We start from the raw sequence: 24040 nt of genomic DNA on the forward strand, positions 1-24040 counted from the left end.
GATAGAAAGCTTTTCCTCCATTTGCTGCTTCTCAATCACCTTCAGCTCAAAATAATTCTTGAGCCAAAGTGGCATCTTCAAGACTGGCATATTCTGATCTCCTGCACTGCAGTCTGCTCATAGTATTATGGGAACAGCCTTGGGAAGATTCAGTTCTTCCTGGGGGAGGCAGAGAGTGGTCAATGAATATTCTCCAAGGACGGGACAGTTGAGCCAGTCATGGGCAGTAAGTTTTTTAAGTAGAAAAATGAGGGAAATACATGCCAGGCAATGAGAACAACCCAAGCAAAGGCAGAGCAGCGTGTGAGAGCTCGGGCCACTGGGCTATGTTGTGCGGGGAGGGCTACTAAACATCGGGAACCAGGGTAGGCTCTTGGGACACAGGACCGTCTCCTGGCAATGGGTGGTAGACAAGGAGTAAGAATGAATGAAGACAGGCAATAAGAAGCCAGAGAGAAAAAAGTAATATTGCAGAGGTCTGGGAAAAGATCAAGAAACAAGAAAGGAACAGCAACTAGTTTTCTCAAGGGGTATGATTAGGGAAGGAATAGAAAGAGATTCTGCTGACTCTTTCTACTACACGCACAGCTGGCCTCAATCCTGATTCTTTAACAAAGAAGCAAAAAAGGAAATACAATAGCATCTTCTATCACCTCTTACTATTGAAGTAGAATTTAATTTTTAAAAATACGATTCATGGAGTAAATTACTAGTTTCCATTTTTCCAAGAAAAAGCCTGTTTTAGAGGTTGACCTTGATTTCTACCTAAATAAATTTCAGAAGGAGCAAATATCGAGACATAAAAATGTACATTTTAATTAAAATACTAAAATAAAGCATAGGTAATTGATTTATAATTTTAGCACACAACTTTTTAGATGGTCACTTGACCCTATGTATTAGTATTTTAAAGTTTGAATCAACAATTTCATTCATGGGATTTTTTTTCCCCCCAAGGCCATAATGGGTCAAGGTGACAGAGAAAGATATACAAGGATGGTCATTAAACATTTTTGTAATGGTGAAAAATTGGAAACAACTTAAACATTGATTAAATAAATTATAGCATATCCATACAATGAAGCCCAAACAGCCAATTAGAATAATGATATATTACCACACTGATACTCTGTTGCCTGAGCACTGTCGGTAGGAAAGGTTGCTCCTGTTACAGCCCTGACAGTAGTTTATGTCTGTGCCGGTAGATCCATCCTCACCAACACCAGGGGGTGTCGTTCACATGCTTGTTATCTAGAGCTGTCCTTTCTGCCCATCAACAGACAGGTCTGCCCATGGGCACAGGCCATTGGTCTCAACTACGTATGGTTTGCCCTGTAATGCCTTCCGAATGGCCAACTGAAAAGATTGATAGTTGAGAGCAGAGGACCTGAGGCACCTGATCCACAGACCAGACACTCAGGAGGCTTCTTTGTCCTCCTGAAGTACAGGCCAAGTTTTGGTGTTAATCAAATGAGTGATCAATGACAGGCTATCACATCTACTGCAAAAATATATGGCACTTCCCTCTCCACCTCCACAGTGGGCGGTGAAAATTAATTGAGTTCAGGCTGTGAAAAACTTAAGCTGCTATATGAAATGCAAAATCATTAAGTGTCAGAGGTTGTAACATTCTGCTTGTGGCCTTGGGACTGAAACACCAGATGTTGTGCCCAATAATGACTTCACTTCTCATCCAACTTCAATAACTCAAGATTGAGTGCATTTGGGGTTTTGACCTTGCACTGCTATACCGAGATTCAGCAGAGGCTAACTACCCCCAAGACTCCTTCCAGAGAACTGGGACCTCAGGATCATCTTCAGCACCTTCACAGAGAGTACGGAGACAAAGCCCTTGCCACAGAGACCCGCCATGCCACAACACCAGGTGGAGACACACCATTGCTTGAGTTGGTGAGTGAAGAGGGCCGTTGTTTGTGTTATTTGAGGGCTGTCGAGGGAAGAGAATTAGGTAAGCTCATTTAGAACTTACTAGAACACTTCTCAAAAAGATGTCTCAGCGTGGGGCATAGTTAAGACATATACTTAAGAGTAATCATCTCCAAATGAGTGATTTTTGTTTTCTTGTTTATTTCCTTATTTACTTGAGTTGTCCTGTCTCAAGGAATAAAGAAGGCATTTATGTAATAAAAGTGGTGTGAGTCACCCTTTCAGACCTTTAAGATTGGTTTTCAAACTGTTAAAAATTCTTGTAGGTCCACCATGAAAGTTGCCATAGAAGCCTGAAGTTACCACAGCTTATAAGGAAGTGGTTATTGATTATGACGGATGGAGAAAGTGTAAGCTGCCTGTGTTTCATTCAGACTCAGACTAGCTCTGGTTAGAGAAGTCAACTAAAAGGAGGAAAAGAAGTTCTGCAAAAATAAATTCAAGGGTCAACTAGCAGTGGATAAAAACACAACTATGATCTCTGTGACTCTTTCCTCTTTTATCTGACATTTTTTCACTTCTGCATGATAAAGAAAATAGAGACATGGCATGCTGGAAAGAAAACTAAAGCCGTTTCTTTAATTAAGTCCACTAACCTCGGAAGGAAGTCTGAAGTGTTCTTGTGGCATCGACAGACGAATGATAGTAACTGCTAAGACAGAAACTACTTGGAAAAACTGTTGATTTTAGATTCAGAGAAAATGAATAAGGAAAAGTTAAAGATTGATGAGAAAGGGATAAAATGTGCTATGAGAATTTTTTCTAAAATTCATGTTTTAAAAAAATGAGTTTATAATGGATTTTAGGTGAAATTCCTTTAATAAAGAGTTACATGTTTCCTGACTATGTATAAGAAATTCATGATTGTGACTCTGAGAGACTTGAATAAAAGGACCCGCATGTCTTTTGCCCTGTCATGGCCTGCCTAAATTGCAGGGCTATAAAAAGGAAAACCACCTTTAAAAGTTTCAACCCTAAGTTGACTTTATCTTACAGAAGAATTTCATGTGCATGCTAAAATACATACATATAGCATAGAATGTATATATAATTTCCTGATAAAATCTTCTGTTTTAGTGTACTTACATCTGGGTACATAACCTCCCCATATCTCTTTGGTATTCTTATTTGTTCTGCTTTTCCATTTTACATATTTTCCCCTAAGTGCCAAACATTAATAAAATTGCTAGCATTGATTACTTTTCCTTCACTAATACATCCCTTTGAGCCTGTTTCCCCAGCAACAAATAACTGGGGACAACCTACGCTTTGCTGACACATGAGAATCCTATAATTACAGACAGGAACAAAGATTCTAAAGAAAGTCTTCGTCTTCAATTCTTAGATTATTCTCCCCGCATCTTCTAGCCCTCCCCTCATGCCCTTTCATCTGACCCCAGTTCTGTTGTGACAGATTGTTATAATAATGACAGTGAATCATGGCTTTCTGGGTCTATGTCCCTTTGGTTCTTCCATTAAAAGATGGAGTCTATTTTTGCACCTCTTGAATCTGGAAGGTCCTTGAAACCCACTTGGACCAATAGAATGTAGCAGAAGTAGCATCGTGCAAGTTCTGGAGGTTAGGTCTTAGGATCCTGAGACCACCATGCTGTGAAGAAGTCCATTCTGGTCTGTTGGAAGATAACAGACTGTGTAAAAAAGAACAGAGATACTCCATCCCACAGTCAGCACCATCTGCTGACAGTAAGTGGTACCATCTTAGACCCTCATCCCCAAACTCCCAGGTGACGACAGCCAAGTAAGTGAGTCCAGGCAAGACAAGTAACAGAACCAGCCAGATTTCCAGCCCTCAGGATCATTAGAGATAATAAATCATTGTGCTTTTTAAGCCACTCAGTTTTAGGGTGGCTTGTTATACAGCGATTGATAACTGATACATCCTCCAAGAAACTATGTCTTGCAGAAAGAATTCTACAAAAGGATCAGAAATAAACCATAATTTAACCTCCTTCCTTTGATCTACTCCCACCCCGGGTGCACATTCTCCTGCAGCCTACATTCTGGAAACATGCCATTAAACATTCATTCTTTGGAGGAGCCTTTGTTCTGGCCTGTCTCTTAAATTATTGAAGAATTCCTCTTATGTTCATTTTTCTGCCTGTTAACAAATGTTTGAGGGAGGGAAGAAGGAAGATGGCTTAAGCTGAACTCCCAGAAGGCAGAGGCAAGATACTCAAACATTATTTCGTGTATTCCCAGGATAAAGCCCCGAACAGTAGGCACTGAATAAACTTTACTTGAAGATAGCAATAAGAGGGAAGGCCACCATCTAAGACATTGGATCACAATCTTATTCAGGACATGCAAAGCATCATGTACTTGGTCTTAAAAACCAAAATCTTTTAAAGATCGGAACAGCCAGAGGCAGAAACAAGATTGGGTTGTAATATTTTAAGGCTACCGCAAGATGTACATCAAATAAATTCTGCTACATTTTCAGCAAACTCTCTTCTCAAATATGAAGCACATTAGTAATTTGCCATGAGGGGGAAAGCACATCATAACAGCATCTTGTTGTAAGAGGAAAGTACACTTATGGGGAAAGTGCCAGATGTTTCCTTCAGTGAGGAACTATGTACAGGATTTAGAAAATACCCAGGGTTTGAAAGTTGTGCTGTAGAAGCACCAGTTAGAACTGAAAATCTCCTGGGTTCCTTTAATAATACCACAAAACAAAATGACCTAAATTTTGGAAGGATTCTTCTGAGCAAATCCATGTTTCACAGAACAAAAGTCAAACATGCACAGCTTCCACCTAAATTCACCAGATTGTGCTGCACACATGGTGAATAATTCAAAAGTAACAGACAAGTGATTTTTGTTAACCTTATGGCCTTGGTTCATTTTTTTTGTTTTGTTTTCTTGGGGGTTTGTTTGTTTGTTTGTTGAGACAGAGTTTTGCTCTTGTCTCCCAGGTTGGAGTACAGTGGTGTGATCTTGGCTCATTGCGACCTCCACCTCCTGAGTTCAAGTGGTTCTCCTGCCTCAGCCTCCCAAGTAGCTGGGATTACAGGCACCTGCCACCATGCGCGGCTAATTTTTTGTATTTTTAGTAGAGACGGGGTTCCACCTTGTTGGGCAGGCTGGTCACAAACTCCTGAACTTGGGCCTCCCAAAGTGCTGGGATTACAGGCAGGAGCCACAGCACCCGGCCCTATGGCCTTGGTTCCTTACCAGTCTACTAGACTTTGAATGCTATACCAAACAAGGAGGTCACACAAACATCTAGAAGCAGTATTCAAATCTAGACCACTATTGAAATTGGCTTAGTCCAGTTGAAATCAACTCCAAGTTTAAACGGCTTGAGTCAGGAAATTATTTTGGGTAGCATTTCCCAGCAAGGTGGTCTGATGAGTGAGATTTGTTCTTATTATGTTGTTGCTGCTGCTGTTACTGGTTTATATTTTTTGTTTGGTTTGGTTTGGTTTGGTTGGTTTGGTTTGGTTTGGTTTGGTTTGGCTTGGTTTGGTTTGGTTTGGGAGTTTCTTTCAGTTGGTCTTAATGCTCAGAATTTTTTCTGTGTCACTGCCAGATATTAAGTGATAGTTGGCTCCCCGACAGCCTGCATTCTGAAAAATAATAAAACTTAGGCCACCAGAGGTATAAAATAAATAAAAACCACCAAACCAAGTTTATTAACTTTCCAGGCAAGGAAGCACACACTAGCAAAGAAATACACTGAATAGTTAGCAGAGAGGGAGAAAGTTAGGGATTTTTCAGTCTAGAAAGTGACGGCTCACAGATTAAGGTTTGAACACCAGCACTGCAGGTGGCCCCAGTGAATCCATAGGCCTGAACCCAATTAACTCAAACAAATCCAGTCATTCACTGGTCAAGCAAGAGTCTTTGGTTGGGCGCATAGGGGTTTGGTGTTTGGGTCCATTTCAGTTGCTTAGAATTGGTTAGGCAGAGACACAACGTTGATTTTGATACCTGCTAGGGCAAATGTGGCTGAAAGTGGACATTTTTGCTTTGACAACTCCATCTGCTCCTCCTCTATGAAAGCTCCATCTGGGGCCGGGTGCAGTGGCTCATGTCTGTAATCAACACTTTGGGAAGCCAAGGCAGGTGGATCCCCTGAGGTCAGGAGTTTGAGACCAGCCTGGCCAACATTGTGAAACCCTGTCTCTACTAAAAATACAAAAATAGCCAGGCATGGTGGCGCGTGCCTGTAATCCCAGCTACTTGGGAGGCTGAGGCACGAGAATTGCTTGAACCCAGGAGGCGGAGGTTGCAGTGAGCCAAGATCATGCCATTGCACTCCAGCCTGGACAACAAGAGTGAAACTCTGTCTCAAAAAAAAAAAAAAAAAGCTCCATCTATGACAAGGGGTGCATTTGGTGATTTGTCTCCCTTTATAGTCTTAAGCTCAGTGTTCGAGAATTTTGCAGTCATCTTTGGCAAATGTAAAACGTGTCTACGAATGAATGCAGTTCACATGTTCAAGGGGTCTCCACTGCCCTGCCCTGGTTCTACTCTAGAATTAGCCCTTCTTCCAAACTCTACTTTTATGCAACATGCCAGGATCCTAGCTTTGGACTTCTCTTTGAACAGCAAATAGTAGCTGGTAAAAAATACTTTTGTATGACTACATTAGACAATTGTGATCCCCTCTGAGCAATTGTGTTCCCCAGAATTCTTGGTAGATTTTAGGAATATTGATGTGGAAATGTCAAAGAATGCTTTCACAACATAGCAGATGATGGAGAAGGGGCGGGGGATGATAAAGAAGAGAGAATAGAAGGTAGGAGGAAAGGGAAGAAAAAGAGCTTAATGAATATCATTGTGGTGAAGTGCAAAGAGAGATGAAAGAAAAATGGTGTGGGAGAAAAATGATAGCATGGAATAAACCTAACTGAGCCAGGGCCTTATGTGACCAGAAGGCCAGAGAGAAACAACAGCAGCTGGAGAAGGCTGCAAAGCTAAGCAAGTTCATTTTGCACAGTCCGGGCAGGAAAATGCTGTTGGCTAGAACAGAAAATAACGTGATTTTTCCCCCTGCTGATGCTTCTCTGGGATCCTGCCAAGGCTCTATTCTGCAGAACCAAAAACTAAATAGACTAATTTATTCAGATGTGTTCCCTTCGTTCTCTCCCTAGAATGGTATTCAACCTGCCCAGGATACCAGAAATTTCTGTGAATTTGAATGACAAGGCATTAGCCAGCATGTTTCTCTCCATCCCACAACACCTGCTGCTGAAGAGGAAGCATTTGCCCCTTGCATGCAAATCGTTTTTTGTAAATGAAGCCTCTAATGAGCACTCTCATGGAAGTACCCTAGAGCAGGTAATACTTACATGAGGCACAAAGTCAAAAATGAAAAAGAAACTCATTATCTGCAAGCCCAGAGCTAAGCATTTGCTGTAAAACCACTATACTCAATCTTTTCCTTGAACATAATTAATAGTTCTCCAAAATCCTCTGTGAATGTTTGCCCAGCTATGGCACCCGGAGCCCTTGCTGTAGTAGGTTCAGAATCAATGTTAGAACTGTAAAAACCTTAGAGATCATCCAGGTACATGCCTTCTTCTCTCAGAAGAGGACGTTGCAGCCAAGAGAGTTGTGCGAATTACTCAGGGTCACTCTACTAAATAGGAAAAGGTCTCCTAATTCTTAGTACAACGTTCATTTCACTGCCCTATGACACACATCCTAACTTATCACCCACACTCTCTCCTCCACCTTCATCATGTCCCTTGCCACTGAAGAATTCCTTTTTCTGCCACAACAGAAAATCTAACAGACAGTGGTTAAAACCATAAAGATAATTCCTGTTTCCCACATGAGAGGCTGGATGTAGGTGGCCCCAGGGTTTGTCTGCTGCTCAGCGATGTGATCAAGAACCCAGGCTTTTCTCATCCTTCTGTCTGGGCACCCGCAGTGTGCAAATCCTTCATCCTTGAACCTGTGACTTCATGGTGACCGGATGGCTTCCGCAGTTCCAGGCATTATGTAGTCACGCCAATGCCCAAGCAGAAAAGAAAGGGACAGACAGAAAAGGACTTTGCTATTGGACCAGGGAGGAAAATCTTTTCCAGAAATAAGATTTCCTTTTATGTCTCCTTGGCCAAAACCAGATCCTGTGGTCCTGGTTGAAAGAAACCAGGACCTAGCTGCAAGAAACTAGCTGCAAGAAAGCCTGAGAGAGAAATTATCCGGCAAATGGTAACGTTGCCATCATTAAAAAAACAGGATTATGTCACAAGGAAGAAAGGTGTGTGGCTGTTAGGCAAGTATATCAGTTAACTATACAAAAAAAAATTCTGGAAAATCTTTTCCAGAAATAAGATTTCCTTTTACGTCTGCTTGGCCAAAACTAGATCCTGTGGTCATCCCTAGCTGGAAAAAAAAAACAAAAAAAAGCCTAAAAGAGAAATTATGTGGCAAATGGTAACACTGCCATCATTAAAAGAACAGGATTATGTAACAAGGACGAAAGGTGTATGGCTGTTAGGCAAGTATATCAGTTAACTACACAAAAAAGACACCAGAAAAAATTATCTCTAAATATGCTGGGTTAACTCAGGAATAGAAATAAGATTATAATCTGGAATGCATGAAATGGCAAGCCACCAATGCATTCAGTGAGGGAAGGGTAAGGGGACTTTTATTAGCAAACAACAGATTTACCCAAGCTGCTTGGAAACAGAGTTCATCGGTTCCAGAGGTTTGAAGCCAGAGTTCTTGTCAGTTCGTTGGTGGAGATGTCATCACCAGGCAACTGTTCTTTCAAGAACATGTTATGTGAATTAGCGCAGTTCTAAAGAAGGTCTGATGATGAACCTTATCAAAGCAGGAGATGCATGAAGGACTCCAGAGGTTTTTAGAAAGTCCCTGGAAGTAGTTCTTACCCCAGACACATAAGCATGAGCCTCCTCTCCGTCTGGCCTTCCCAGCTCTATTTTGCCTGAGTCTGACAAAAGTGATTTCATCCTACTATCTGCAACTCTCACACTATCAACATGCAACAAACCTCCAAAATTCAGCGGTTTAAAACAGCACCCATTTATTGTTTCTCTTGGACATAGAGGTCAGCAGATCCCACTGAGCTCATCAGATGGTTCTGCTGCTCTCAGTTGAGTTTGTTCAGAAACTATAGATCACCAGGACGTCCACACGGAGCTAGGCTCTGCTCCACGAGTCCCTCCTCCTTCTGGACCAGCAGGCTACTGAGGAATTCTCTTCTCATAGCAAAGGCCCAGACACAGGAATGCAAGCAGGATCATGCAGGGCCTCCTACCGTCTAGACTGATGACCAGGACACTGTCACCTGCTGTCTCATTCTATCAGCCAAAGCTAGTCATATGGCCAAACCTGAAGTCAGGGCTGGAGAAACCTAGTAGTGGAAGGAGCTGCAAAGTCACCTGGCACAGAGTGTGGGTCCAAGGAAAAGTGAGGATGTGGCCCCGCATAGTGGCTCATGCCTGTATTCCCAACACTTTGGGAGCCCAAGGCAGAAGGATTGCTTGAGCCCAGAAGTTTGAGACTAGCCTGAGCTACACGGTGAAACCCTGTCTCTACAAAAAATAGGAAAAGTATCTGGATGTGGTGGTGTGCTCTCCTAGTCCAGGCTACTCAGGAGACTGAAGTGGGAGGATCACCTGAGCCCAGGAAGTGGAGGCTGCAGTGAGCTATGATCATCTCTACACTCTAGCTTGGGTGACACAGTGAGACTCTGTCTCTCAAAGAAAACAAAAAGAAAAGTAACGATGTGGGGCCAATGATGCAATCTGGCTCGCTAAGCAACCAATGCCATGTGCTCCACTTTTTTGCATTCACTCCCAATCTCCCTCCCCAAACGCACTCACTGTGCTTTCCTTTTGCCTCCTTCTCTACTCTCCTCCACCACCTCTATCACCTTTTTTTCTTTTCTTTTCTTTTCTTTTAATTATACTTTAAGTTCTAGGGTACATGTGTACAACGTACAGGTTTGTTACATATGTATACATGTGCCATGTTGGTTTGCTGCATCCATTAACTCATTATTTACATTAGGTATTTCTCCTAATGCTATCCCTTCCATAATCCCCCAACCCATGACAGGCAAAGGTGTGTGATGTTCCCCACCCTGTGTCCAAGTGTTCTCATTGTTCAATTCCCACCTATGAGTGAGAACATGCGGTATTTGGTTTTCTGTTCTTGTGACAGTTTGCTTAGAATGATGGTTTCCAGCTTCATCCATGTCTCTACAAAGGACATGAACTCATCCTTTTTTATGGCTGCATAGTATTCCATGGTGTATATGTGCCACATTTTCTTAATCCAGTCTATCATTGATGGACATTTGGGTTGGTTCCAAGTCTTTGCTATTGTGAATAGTGCCGCAATAAACATACGTGTGCATGTATCTTTATAGCAGCATGATTTATAATCCTTTGGGTATATCCCCAGTAATGGGATGGCTGGGTCAAATGGTATTTCTAGTTCTAGATCCTTGAGGAATTGCCACACTGTCTTCCACAATGGTTGAACTAGTTTACAGTCCCACCAACAGTGTAAAAGTGTTCCTATTTCTCCACATCCTCTCCAGAACCTGTTTCCTGACTTTTTAATGATCACCATTCCAACTGGTATCACCATTTTTTTCTTATATCTCTGTACACAGTGGGGTGGCCATGGAAGTCCTTGGTGGAGAGTGAGTGGATGTGGGATGTAGGGTGCTGTCAGCACTAAGTGGGGTGCTCCATGGCCCCTGCAGCCAGGAGCAGTGTTCTCACCCAGCAGGGGAGCTCTGCCTCCCCACATGTGCAGGGACAGTAGGAGGAGTGTGACCTCAATGCCCGGCTCTTCCCAGACTCAGGCTTGAGCCAATCCTGCTGGTGTTTCCACCATGGAGCCTGCCAGAGGCCTCAGGAATCTTACATGACTGTGCCTGACTGCAAATGGCCACGGAGGCTTTTCAGACACAGTCTCTGTTTATCTGAAGGCACTTTGGCAGTGCTGCCGTCCCAGAGCCCTGACACATGACCCAAGCCTTGGATTAAATCCGCGCTTCATTCCTTTCTCAGTATGCATTTCAAGTGAGAAGAGCGCTCATGAGGAAGTTGTCTTTCGCCTGCTTTACTCTCTGAAAACAAATTGATACTGAATGCAGCCTGCTCACCATTTGCTTACTTGCCAATTTTAAAAAGTGTATTCTCTAATGAATACATTAGTAGTGTGTCTGTGTTTTCAACAGAAATGGTGGAAATTGATTGAAGAAGACCTTCAGAGTGAGGGTGGATTCCCAATGAACCCTATGAACCAGCTGGATTGATGATCCTAGTTCTAGTCACTCCTCTCCTCCTTCCTTGGTTAGGTTTTTCTTGCCATAACCTCATGTTCACAACTACTAAAGGGAACAAGGTCTTCTCAGCCCCAAACACAGGCTGCCTCTGCCAAGCCACGCAGGCGATGAGTAGACACAGCACACCAGGGAACACATTTGGAACTTTTTTCTGTTCCATTTCCCTCTGGGCAAATGGCAAAGGATGGCCTTTGACACCAAAACTACTGGAGCCTGCATCTGGGCAGAGGCTGGCTTTAGATGGCTTTTCAACTAAAACGGGAAGAGGCAGTGGGGCTGTCATGAGGATGCTCTTCAGTGGGAGCCAGGGAACCTGGATTCTAACCCCAATTCCTTCTGTCCCTAGAGCTGAGATCTCAAGCTCGTCACTCATCCTCTCGGAGCCTTTGTTTCATCATCAACATACGGGCTTGCAGCCAGGGAAAGATCCTCACCATTCATTTTTCACTTGACTGGCCAGATGAGCAGTGCCTTGAGGCATAAGCCACATAAATGTCTTCACTTTGTAAAGTTGAGCAACGCAGCTCTGAAGAGCACTGCTGGTCCTTGAATGTATCCATCATTGGGTCCTCTCCACATCTAATCAATCCTGGTATAATTCCTTCTACTCTGTTGTGGAGAAAGCACGGCAAAGTCTATAAGTAGTCAAGATATTGTGAGATAGTCTTCTTGGCAAATAGGTCAGTAAAATCAATCACTAGTTTGTTTCAAGGGCTGGTGCCATTCTGGGACAGCTCATAGAGGCTCAAAGACCGGGGCTATTGAGAAAGACTGACATGGTCTTCTCTGGTGGAGTTTATGTTCTAATAGTGGGATGTGTGCCATTAGCAAGCAATTAAATAGATGCTAATTTCAACTAGTAATAAGTTTATGTAATACTACATATTCAGTAATAGTTTAAGTAATAAGTTTATGAGAACTGGTACAGTGCACCAAGCCCAAGAGACTGAACTGTAGCCCCCCAAGGTTCTATGTTGAAGCCCTAATCCCCACTGTGATGATATTTGGAGACTGGGCCTTTGGGAGGTGATCAGAGTTAGATGAGGGCCCTTGTGATGGGATTAGTGCCCTTATAAGAAGAGACACAAAAGAGCTTGCTCTTTCTCTCTGGCTTTTAAGGACACCACAAAAAGGCAGTCATCTACAAGCCAGGACGAGAACCTTCACCAAGGATCCCAGTTAGCCAGCACCTTGATCTTGGACTTTGCAGCCTCCAGAACTGTTAGAAAATAAGTTCCTGTTGGGTAAGCCATAAGGCTGTGGTATTTTGTTATGGCAGCCTGAGCTGACATTATTTGATAGAGAGTACATGGGCATAGGAAAAGTCTCACTGAAGAAGAGGTTTTGAGCTGATGCCTGAAAGACAAGAAGGAGCTATGTACCCCCTGACCATTTGAATTTTTATTTAGATCTTATATTAATTTTATAATAAAGAAATGTTTATCATATGCTCAAATATAAGGTGATCCCAATACCAGAGGATCCTGCTTTTAAATAAAAATACCTAAAAAATAAGTGTTTTGACTAACTCAAATATATAACCCTTAGGGGTATAGCAAAAATAGTCAAATATCTGCTTAACATATTTAATGAACTACTCATACTGTTTTTTAAATATTGCTTTTTCTCATCTCTCATTTATGCAACAATTTTATCCAAATTTTTATATTTCTTGATCATCAGAGTCAATTTCTAACAAATGACTTTTGAGTCATCTAAGAATTTTCCAAGTAGATTAACTTCCTGGTAATATGTGTTGCTTGACACATTGCATTGTCAGAGGGTATTTATCCCAGACCTCAACTAGCCATTCTCATTATGTTAGGAGAGGTCCTTTCATTTTTATTTTTTTAATCTTATAGGTGCACGTGGTAGGCAAAATAATGAACCCCCAAAGATGTCCACGTGCTAATCCCCAGAACCTGTGAATATGTTAGGTTACATAGCATAGGGGAATTAAGGTGGCAGACGGAATTAAGATTGCTAATCAGCTGACCCTAAAATATGGAGATTATCCTGGATCATCCAGGAACATCTAATATAATCACAGGGGTTCTTAAATGTGGAAGAGACTGCAGAAGGGTAGGTCACAGTAATGTGATACGAGAATGACCCAACCTACTCTCAAGATGGAAGAGACAGCCGTGAGTCAGGCGTGCAGCCTGCAGGAGCTGGAAGAGGCAAGATAAGGGATTCTTCCATAGAAACTTCAGAGGGAACACCGCCCTCTGGACACCTTGATTTTAGCCCAGTGAGATGCTTTTTGGACTTCTAAGCTCCAGAACTGGGGGGCTAATAAGTCAGAGTTGTTTTAAGCCATTGCATTTGAAGTAATTTGTTACAACAACCATGAAAAAAGAGTAACACAATGCATAATCTTGATCATAGAGTAACACAATGCATAATCTTGATCATAGAGTAACACAATGCATAATCTTGATGTTCTTGATTTTCACGGTGGAACCACATTCTGTATCACTCTACTAAGTAATTTTTTTTTTTTTTTTGAGATAGAGTCCTGCTCTGTCACCCAGGCTGGAGGGCAGTGGTGTGATTTGGGCTCACTGCAGCCTCCACCTCTCAGGTTTAAGCAATTCTCCTGCCTCAGCCTCCCAAGTAGCTGGGACTACAAGTGTACGCCACCAAGCCCAACTAATTTTTGTATTTTTGATAGAGGCAGGGTTTTGCCATGTTGGCCAGGCTAGTCTCAAACTCCTGACCTCAAGTGATCTGCCTGCCTCGGCCTCCCAAAGTGCTGAAATTACGGGCGTGAGCCACTGTGCCGGGCCTCTAAGTGATCTTTCAAAGGCTTACTTGAAACAATACTGAAGACATGCTATTATGAAGCCATTCCTCCCTGGATCAATTGGTAAATTTTATTTAATCTCTCTCCAGCTCTCATTCCATCAGATGACTCATATGTGCCTAAAACTAGAATTAATGGAGGTTATATCAGGCTAATGCTCTTTTCAACAAAGAGGAGAAAAGGTTGTTGTTCACAATTACGTAATTGAGTATATGCCCTGAAATATAAGAAACTTTTCTTATAAGTGACTCTTTTCTGAGGATAATTTTGAGGGCAAATCTTACTTGTAGCAATTTTTGTTTATATAGTATTATAGCATAATTTAAGGAGAAATGTTTTGGACCCACCAGACTGCCATTGTTTTTCCTCTCTAGCCTGCTGACCCTGCCTTTCTTGATATACATCAATTGAATTGCAGTGCTACCCTCGGTTTACTAATGTTTCTGATTGGAATATCACTGCTTTCCCTCCCAGGAAACCCTGGACTCCTTAGGCTACCGGTTATACCTAGAGCTGAGGTGGTTTTGCCTCAGTCACTCAGGAAATAAAGGCTTATTTTACACACTTCTCCTGGGATGAGGGGACCACTCACCCTCCACTAGCACCTCCATCAGTTCTTCCCGGGAGGTCTGTTTCCGTGCATTTGTCCACTGACGCACACACCAGAAGCAGCTGGCAACTTCTGTCAAGTGAGAGAAGAACCCAAATTTAATTTCTGGTGGGCCATCTTCCGGTTGGCCAGCTGTGCATCGTGTAAGAATTATTTACAAATAACTTTGTTCCTTCCTCCTGACTGTAAGTTACTGGATGTTGGGTGCAGTGTGTCTCCCTTTCCTATCCATAATATGTATTGTGCTCTAGATACTTTTGAACACATTATTTCATTTTATCCTTACAGCCACCTTGTGATGTAAGAAGTAATATCCCATATTTTATAGATAACAGAGAGGAAGTTCAACTGAAGTTCAAAGAAGAGAAATAACTTGTATATAAAATCACATGGTCAGTAAGTAACAGAGCCCAGATCTGAATCAAAGTTTGTCCTACTCCACAATCAATTCTCATCGTATGATACCTAATGTGTGAAGGTGCTATGCTAAGAAAAAGAAGAAAATGAATTACATTATCCCAGCCATCTTGTTGTGCTTGTTACGTACAGAATTTAGCTCAGGATTCTTGGTATGTGTGGTTTGAACTATATGAAATTGCCATTTTGTAGATTAAAAATAGTCATATCTTAGAAATGTTTATGGCCACAGTCGAAGGTCTGTTGAATTGGAATGAATAGTAGTCATCAGGTTACAGGGGCTTTGTAGTCTGACTAGCCAGGTTCAAATCCTTCCTCTGCCACTTGCTAGCTGCGTGATCTTGGGCAAGTTGTGTGACTTCTCTGGGTCTTGGTTTCCTCGTCTATAAAGTGCGGATAATAATATCACCTACCCCATAGGGGTGTTGTGAGGATAAAAGGGGTTACTATTTGTAAATCACTAAATAGGCTGCATGATACATAGTAAGTACTTCATAATAAGTATTAGCTATTGGCATTACTCCTGCCACTCATCCTCCTATGAGCCATTGGCATTAGTTTATAGGAGTGAACTAATTCTACATTTGGGGAGTTGTGGTAGCTGGGAGAGGGGTGGGGGTGGTAGAGAACAAGAAAGAAGACCTGAGCCGTGAGAATGACAGAACCTGTAGGACAAGGACATTTATTATGACTTCCTTGACCATTTCACTAACCACCTTCTCAGGGCCCCAGAGAGCAAGGCTGGAAGACAGAGTTCCCATTTGACCCTTCCTTCTTGGCCCCCACCTCTAAAGACCTAGGGAGATTTCTTCCTTGCCTTTCCTTTAGCTCTCATCTGATCATACCTGAGCACCACGAAGACAACTTGGCCATTATGAGGAAGCAGAGCCCACAGGGAATGGGTGTTTGGACTGAGGACCTTTGGGAAGACTACCGCAAAGCCGCTTGCCTCGCCCTCTCAGTTTGCAAAAGCTCAGAGGCTGGAGCACCTGCCCAGGTGCTGGGACTGGGAAGACCGATGGGGAAAAGAAGCTGCTTCTTCATTTACCAGTGCAAAACCAGACAAGAGCAACAAGGCTTCGCCTCCTGGGCCTGCTTTAACAAATTACCACAAACTGAGTGGCTTAAAACCACAGAAATGTGCCCTCTCACATTCCAGAGGCCAGGCTCTCCCTAATGGCTCTAAGGACAGCTTCCATTCCCCTTCCTACTTCTGATGGTTGCTGGTGGTGATGGGGTGGGGTGTGTGTGTGTGTGTCTGTCTGTCTGTGTGTCTGTGTTCCTGTTTTATCTTCCTATAAGGACACCAGTCATTGAATTACAGTCTATCCTCCTGTAGTATGACTTTGTCTTAACTCATTACATCTGACCTACAAAGACCCCATTTCCAAATAAGGTCACATTTCTTTTTTAGTCCTTGTAAATTGACAAATTATAATTTTATAATATACTAATGGAGTACAATATGATGTTATAATACTGGTATACAATGTGGAATGATTAAGTCAAGCAGTTCACATATTCATAACCTCAGATATTCATTTTTTGTAGTGAGAACATTTGAAATTTACTTTTAGCAAGTTTGAAATATACATTATTATTAACTACAGCCACAATGCTGTGCAATAGACCTTTTTTTTTTGAGACGGAGTCTCGCTCTGTCGCCCAGGCTGGAGTGCAGTGGTGTGATCTCGGCTCACTGCAAGCTCCGCCTCCCGGGTTCATGCCATTCTCCTGCCTCAGCCTCCCTAGTAGCTGGGACTACAGGCGCCCGCCGCCACGCCTGGCTAATTTTTTGCATTTTTAGTAGAGACGGGGTTTCACTGTGTTAGCCAGGATGGTCTCGATTTCCTGACCTCGTGATCCGCCCACCTCGGCCTTCCAAAGTACTGGGATTATAGGCGTGAGCCACCACGCCGACCAATAGACCTCTTAAACTTATTCCTCCTCTCTAGCCAAAACTTTGTAGCCTTTGATCAGCATCTCCACACTCTCCTGAACAACCTGCAGTCTCTGGGAACCACCATTCTACCCTCTGCTTCTATGAGCTCAACCGTTTTAGATTCCATAAATAAGTAAGAACATGCAGCATTTGTTGTTCTCTACCTGGTTTATTTCATTTAGCATAAGGTCCTCCAAGTCCATCTATGTTGTGACAAGTGACAGAATTTCCCTCTTCTTTAAGACTATCATTCTACTATGTCTATACACCATATTTTCTTTATCCATTCATCCATTGACGGACACTTAGATTGATTTCACGTCTTGGCTATTGTGAAGAGGGCTGCAAAAAGCATGGGAGCGCAGATGTCTCTTTGACATTCTGATTTCAAATCCCCAAATCAGGTCACATTCTGAGATCCTGGCTAGGCATGAATTTTGGGGGAGTGCTATTCCACTCAGTACCCACAGCAAACATAGAAAACAGTGTGGATTTTCCAGCTGCTTCTTGCTCCTTAGAATGAACACTGCAGCGTGAATCAGGCCTCAATTCAGAGGGGGCGAGAGAGTGTGAGAGGTGGAGAAACCCTGGAAGACAAACAGAAGCTGCAATGACAAGGGTCACCGTAATGCCATTTGTCAGAAGCCATGTGCTAAGAACAAAGGCAGAGGAAAAGCGAGAAAACAGGCAATGAAATCCATGTCCAAACTGAGAGGTGTGTACCCAGGAACTGAGTGAAGACTCCTGGAAGAACAAGAAATGAGAAGCTACAAGGATGGTACTTAATATAAGAATGGCCATTCATTTATTCATTCATTCATCTGCTCATTCATTCATTATGTGCCAAGTACGTCCTCATATTAAGTACCACCTTCTACCACCACTGCTAGGCACTGAGGTGACAGAGACCAGTGCTACCTAATGGAATTGTGTCTGTTTGTCCTGGTGTCCTTGTTCTCTAGCTGGAGGGTGAGAGGAGACACTGAGACATAACAGATAGTCCCAACAATGCTTGATAGTACAAATGTAAAAATATATGTTGGATATAGAGGTTCACAGATCTCAAGCCTGTATGCTATCCATATGAGGGGCTGGTAAGCTGGCATGAAATTGAACCCCCGTGGAGTTTATGGCAGAAACTCCCTCTTTGGCAGGGTGTGGCTACTCACATCTGTAATCCTAGCACTTGGGGAGGCGAAGGAGGGAGGATCACTCGAGCCCAGGAGTTCAAGACCAGCCTGGCCTACATAACAAGATCCTCTCTAAATAATAATAAAATATTTAAAAATTAACTAGGCATGGTGGCATCCACCTGTGATCCTAGCTACTCAAGAGGCTGATGCGGGAAGATGACTTGAGCCCAGGAGTTAACCTAGAGGTGGCAATCAGCTCTGATCAGCCTCGAAGAAGAAGGAGGAGGAGGAGGAGGAGGAGGAGGAGGAGGGGAAGGAGAAGGAAGAAAAAGAAGAAGAATCAGAAGGAGGAGAAGGAAGGAAGGAAGGAAGGAAGGAAGGAAGGAAGGAAGGAAGGAAGGAAGGAAGGAAGGAAGGAAGGAAGGAAGGAAGGAAGGAAGGGGAAAGAAAGAGAGAGAGAAATCTTTTTACAGTCCATTAAAAGCTCATTCCCCCTGCAAGACCTATTACAGTACATCTGTTTATATACCCATCTTCCTCACTATAGTGTGATCCTCCAAAGAGCAGGGGCACTCCCTTATCCCTGTTTCCCCGACAGATCCTAGCAAAGCATGGGGCCCACAGCTAGCAATCATGTTGCACCTATGAAGACCGTCTTTCATAAAAGAAAATGTGGCATCAAATAAGGCTTGCTTTGGTCAATGAAATGTAAGCAAAGTGACATTTCATTTTCCAGCATATGCTTTAAGAGTTAGCGCACAATTTGTCACATTCTCTTTTTTTCCTCTGCAGTGTTGACCACCTGTTTCAGATGGTGGTTATTTCATCAGCCTGGGTCCCTGAGAGAGGAGATATGTAGCAGAGCCCCCAGATGTCTTGCGATGGACAAGTCATATGTGTGGGAAATAAGCCTCTGTGTAATAAACCACTAAGATTTGGGATTATTTGTTATCACAGCCAAACCTATTCTACATGACTCATTTGCCAATGTACTCTTGTGAGTTGAGTTGCTTTTCTGAATAGAGGTGAAGGGTTTTACTAAGCTGTTAATTGCACTCTATTTAGTTCACAAAACATCAGTCACTCACTATAAACAGAGTACTATACTAAGAGCTAGGATCACAGAAATGATTAAGATGTAGTCTGTCCTCATGGAATTCCCAGTCCAAGGAGGAAGGCAGCAATGTTCCTGTATGGCTGTACAGGATATTAAAATAAAGAAATATTTTCATGTAATTGGGAAATAGCACTGCCCCAAGACACTTAGATGTCTCCTCCATTCTGCCTCAGCTACCCCAAGCCCTCCTTGCACACTCCATCCTCCGCCCAGAAATGCGCACACACACACACACACACACACACACACACTTGTGTTTATTCATTTTCTGTGTGCATTATTATGCATGCCTTAGACCTGAAAACCCTTCACTTCTATTATGCTACATGGTAAGTTCTCTAGTAGGGCATTGTTCTGCCTGTTCTTTGTCTTCATGTAGAATGAATTTTTGCCCCCATCATATCATCCAAACTTGTACCATGGAATCACTAACATTTTATTACTTTTCCTTATTTCATTGCCTATCTTTCCCTGCAGATCTAGTGTGTGCTGTGAGGTCAGGAATCATGTTTTATTCATCTCTGTATGGCATGTGGCACAAAGTACCACAAATAAGATGGTTCTGGATTTGTCAGGGAAGAGTGACCAGGACAGAGGCAAAGAGAGGAAGGGCTAAGGAATGAATCCTTCAGAACACCAACAATCACAGAGTAGAAAGACAAAGAGGAGGCAGCATAGGAGACCAAGAAGAAACATGGAGAGAAATAGGAGGAGAAGTAGGAAATGGAGTTGCAGAAAGACCAAGAGAGAAGAAGCAGGGGCAGGCCAGTGCCCCACAGCAGGTGCAGCAGAGATACCCATCAGGTGGAGGGTTGAAGGTAGGCGGGGGAAGCTGGCATTAGGGACATCAGATTGACGTTAAGAAGAGCAGTTTAGTCATTAGTTGGGAAGGAGGGTGGTGATCCAGATGACAACTGGATGAAAAGAGAATGAGAGGTGAGACCGTGGAGACAGTGAAAGTTTGGTGCTAAAGTAGGGAAAACAGCCAGTCAAGAAGTGAGAAGAGAAGACTGAGGGAGACATTTCTGCAGAATAAGAGAAATCTGAATGTGTCTCGTGCCATTTGTACACCCGAACCAGACTGTAGACTTCCATGACATGGTCAGGGTTGGAGTAGGGTCTGGACATGAGAACAACACTCACTTTGCCTCCGTTTGGGGCTCAAATTCACAGTCTTAGTCCTGTTGGTCTCCAGCTGAGATGAACACATTTCTGAGCTCCTGGCTTCCTCTTCCAGGATGCTCATCTAGGAGGAAGAAGAAAACTCAGCTTCAGAGAGCTGCATCTGCAGTGTCGCTGATTGCTCTCAGATCCAGGGGCTCCCATGGGTTAACCGTAATGATAGCTCCATAGTTAATTCTGCTCGTGTTTCTGCCCAGCTTTCACAAGACCAACACTGCCTTACTTCTGCATTTCACATCTGTATTTATGGGGTTGTAATAAATGCAATTTTCCCAGTCATGACAACAAAATGTTCCTTAATATTCTCAAATATTCCTTGTTTAAAATCTCCTCTTCTGGGTCCTTTGGTTCTTTAAAACTTTCGAAGTCCCTGGAGCAGGTGTGTTCTATCTGGAGACACTGAGGCAGGGGGGAAACTTCTGAAAAAGAACTGCCCTGAGTTAGAGGTTATGTGCTCTGTCTTTAAGTTCCTTGGCTGACAAACCTCCTGTCTTTGAGGAAATGCTTCAGTTAGTTTTCTCCAAACAGCCTAGAATTAGTCATTTCTTCCCATGTAAGATGATATACTATTAAAGCAATCTCCTAAGCGATTACTGAAATTATTCAGATAGAGCCACTGTGATAACACATTATAGGCATGTTACTTAGCAACCAAAGAACATAGGCAGTCTTAAAAATTAAGACGGAAAAAGTGAGGAGACATATTTCATTCAAAACCAGTTTTACAATGATCCATAAAAGCCACCAGAAAATCACTGTAATGAATAAGGTAATGGTAACAAGATTAACTTTAATTACATATTTAGACATCGTGCCCAAGCTCTTCAACAAGCGTCAGTAGGAAGATGAGCAGCGGCCCATCTTTTGCAGCAGAACTGCCCATGAGTGGCCAGAGCCACAGTTCCGTGAGGTGCGGCCAGGGTGGAGTTTCCAATCGCCCCCTGGCCTTCTTCTCAGCATCCTCATCTCAGGAGCCTCTATTTCTAAACCTGACTCTTCCCACTGTCACCTCTACCACCACCCTCACCACCATGGGTGAGGCTGACCAGCTGGATCTCACTCAGCCCAGGTACTGTGGAGTGAGTCTGTGGCTACCAGCACACCCCAGAGTAGCCAGGGAGCTCCCTGGGCCAGAGACCAACGATGTAGGCATTATCTCAGACAGCTGCTTTACCAGTGATGCCCTGGTTCAAAAGGGAAAATAAGAATACAGTGTGAGGCATGTACAATACAGCCAATGCACAGACAACTCAAAGCTCGTGCCTCGCTGGTAGGAGGCTAGGAATGTCAAGCATTCAGAGGTGTGTGTGTGTCTGTGTTTGTGTGAATATAATGGATTAAAAACCTACTCTGTGCTAGACATTATAATACTACATGCATTTTACTCTAATCCTCTCAACAGCCTAGCAAAATAAACACTTTTACACCTGTTAACATTTTCTTTTCTTTTAAATAATTGTAGATTCACAAGATTACAGAGAAACCTACAGGGAAGCTCTGCCCACAACTCCCCTGCTCCCAATGCTGAAATCTTACACCACTGTAGTACGATAGTGTAGTCAAGAAATCAACATTGGTACGATCCATAAACCTTATTTAGATTTCACTGGTTATATACACATTGGCTACACAGAAATCTAAAATCCCAGTGTAGGGCACCTGTTAGAGCAGGGCCTAATGAAAGTCAGTGTTGGAAACAACTGTGACCCAGGTCCATGTAACTGTAGGACCAATGGGGCTGTGGACCTATCTGGTAGCTCCATCCCCAAATCCAGATGTATTGTGCAGCAGAAATAGGTATAACAGAGTAACTAGCAAAATCTCTATACTCATTTCCTAACCTGTTGAGTGAAGGCTAAATTACAGTAGGAAGAATCAAGTGGAAACCCCAGCAACTATCCTCCTCTCCCCAGTGCTCACTCTCAGCCAAGGTAGAAAAGCAAAGGCAAAATACATATCTGGAGGGACTGAGAGATTAGTGCCACCATCAAAACCCCGAGAGACAAAGCAATGGTGGTTCCCATCACATCCCTAATTTATCACAGTTTTGCCTAAAACAAAGGTCAGTTGGGTTATAAAGAATGACCACAGATTATCAAAAACAAAATCTGATGATGATAATGACAATCAAAGCTGCAGTTTAATTTGTAGCATCTTTACTGTCAGGGCCAACATTTACTATTACCTGACTCCTGATCCTCAGGACTAAATCAGCTTTTATATCTACACAGCTTGGAGAGAGTGTGATGAACTTGATACCTCACAGAGCATCATGCTGGTCCATTATATTGACAACATTATACTAATTGGTCTTATGATCAGATCATATTAAGGATCCTAGATGCCTAAGGAGACATGTGCATGCCAGAGGTTAGGAGATAATCCCTGTGGAACTTCACGTGGGCCTGTAATAGTGAAGTTTCTAGGGGTCCAGTGGAGTGCGGTGTGGCAGGACTTCCCTCTAAAGTAAGAGCCAGGTTGCTGCACTTTGCACTAACTTCCACAAAGAAGGCACGATGCTTGGTGGCCCTCTTTTGTTTGGGGAAGCAATATATGGCAAGTATGAGTATGTGCGATTACGGTTCATTTGCCAGGAAAACCATAAGGCTGACAGTTTAGAGTTTAGCAGAAATCAAAAGAGGATTCTTCAGCAGGTTGATACTGTGGTGCAAGCTGCCCTGCCACTTAAACCTTATTACCAACAGACCCAATGGTATGGAGAGTGTCTGCGGAGCTCCACTGGGGTGGCTGACAAGCCCCAAATGCTCTCCTCTGCTGACAACTATTCTCCATACTAAACGCAGCTGATGTCTGGCTACTGGGACCTGATAGAGGCTTTACGCTTCACCAGGGGATACCAACTTGACAGTGCAACCCAACTGTCCAGCATGAATTAAATTCACCAAACCACCAAGTCAGACATGTACAGCAACATTCCATGACAAATTGGAAGTGGTATATAGAAGATCCAGAAAGCATGCACAAACTGCACCAACAGCTGCCTCTCACTGCCCCGACTCCAGCAGCCACTGCTCCACCACCTCACCCTTACCCACACCTGTGACCTCAGGGCGAGTGCCCTATATCCAGTTAGCAGGAAAAGATAAACAACAGGCCTTGTCTACAAATGAATCCTCATGGTGTGCAGGCGTGAGCCAGATGTGGATGCCTTTAGCACTACACTTTTAAAGATGGCCCTGAAAGGCAGTGATGAAGGCAAATTATCCTGGTGGGCAGAACTTCGAGTGGTACATCTAGTCTTCCTCTTCATGCAGAAGGAGAAATGGCCTGGGATACAAATCTGTAATGACTCGCAGGCAACAGCTAATGGCTTGGCTGCTTGCTCACAGACTTGGAAAGAATTGAAAAATTAGTGACAAGGACATCTGGGATAGAGACACATAGGTGGTTCTTTTAAAATGAGCATGGAACCCAAAGATGTTTATGGCTTATGTATATATTGGCCAGAGACACTCCTGACAAAGGAGTGTCCTAGTAGCCAGGTGGAAAAGAAAGCCCATTCAAAGCCTGTCAGTCAGCCACTCCAGGGCCTGCTCCATGGAGGCTGTGCACGCTCAA

The 24040-nt window shown here is 43.1% G+C and overlaps 1 long non-coding RNA gene across 1 annotated transcript in view; it reads left to right on the plus strand.

The window, feature by feature from the left end:
* The first annotated feature begins 1282 nt into the window (after positions 1–1282).
* Positions 1283–24040, plus strand: part of LOC139359137 (uncharacterized) — a 101221-nt gene continuing 78463 nt past the window's right edge. Inside the window, exons 1-3 of the long non-coding RNA XR_011614917.1 lie at positions 1283–1911; positions 2214–2297; positions 5909–6032. This is a non-coding gene — a long non-coding RNA (uncharacterized lncRNA). The remainder of the gene's footprint in view (positions 1912–2213; positions 2298–5908; positions 6033–24040) is intronic.

Source organism: Macaca nemestrina, chromosome 16, assembly GCF_043159975.1.
Source record: "Macaca nemestrina isolate mMacNem1 chromosome 16, mMacNem.hap1, whole genome shotgun sequence".
Classification (NCBI taxonomy): Eukaryota; Metazoa; Chordata; class Mammalia; order Primates; family Cercopithecidae; genus Macaca; species Macaca nemestrina.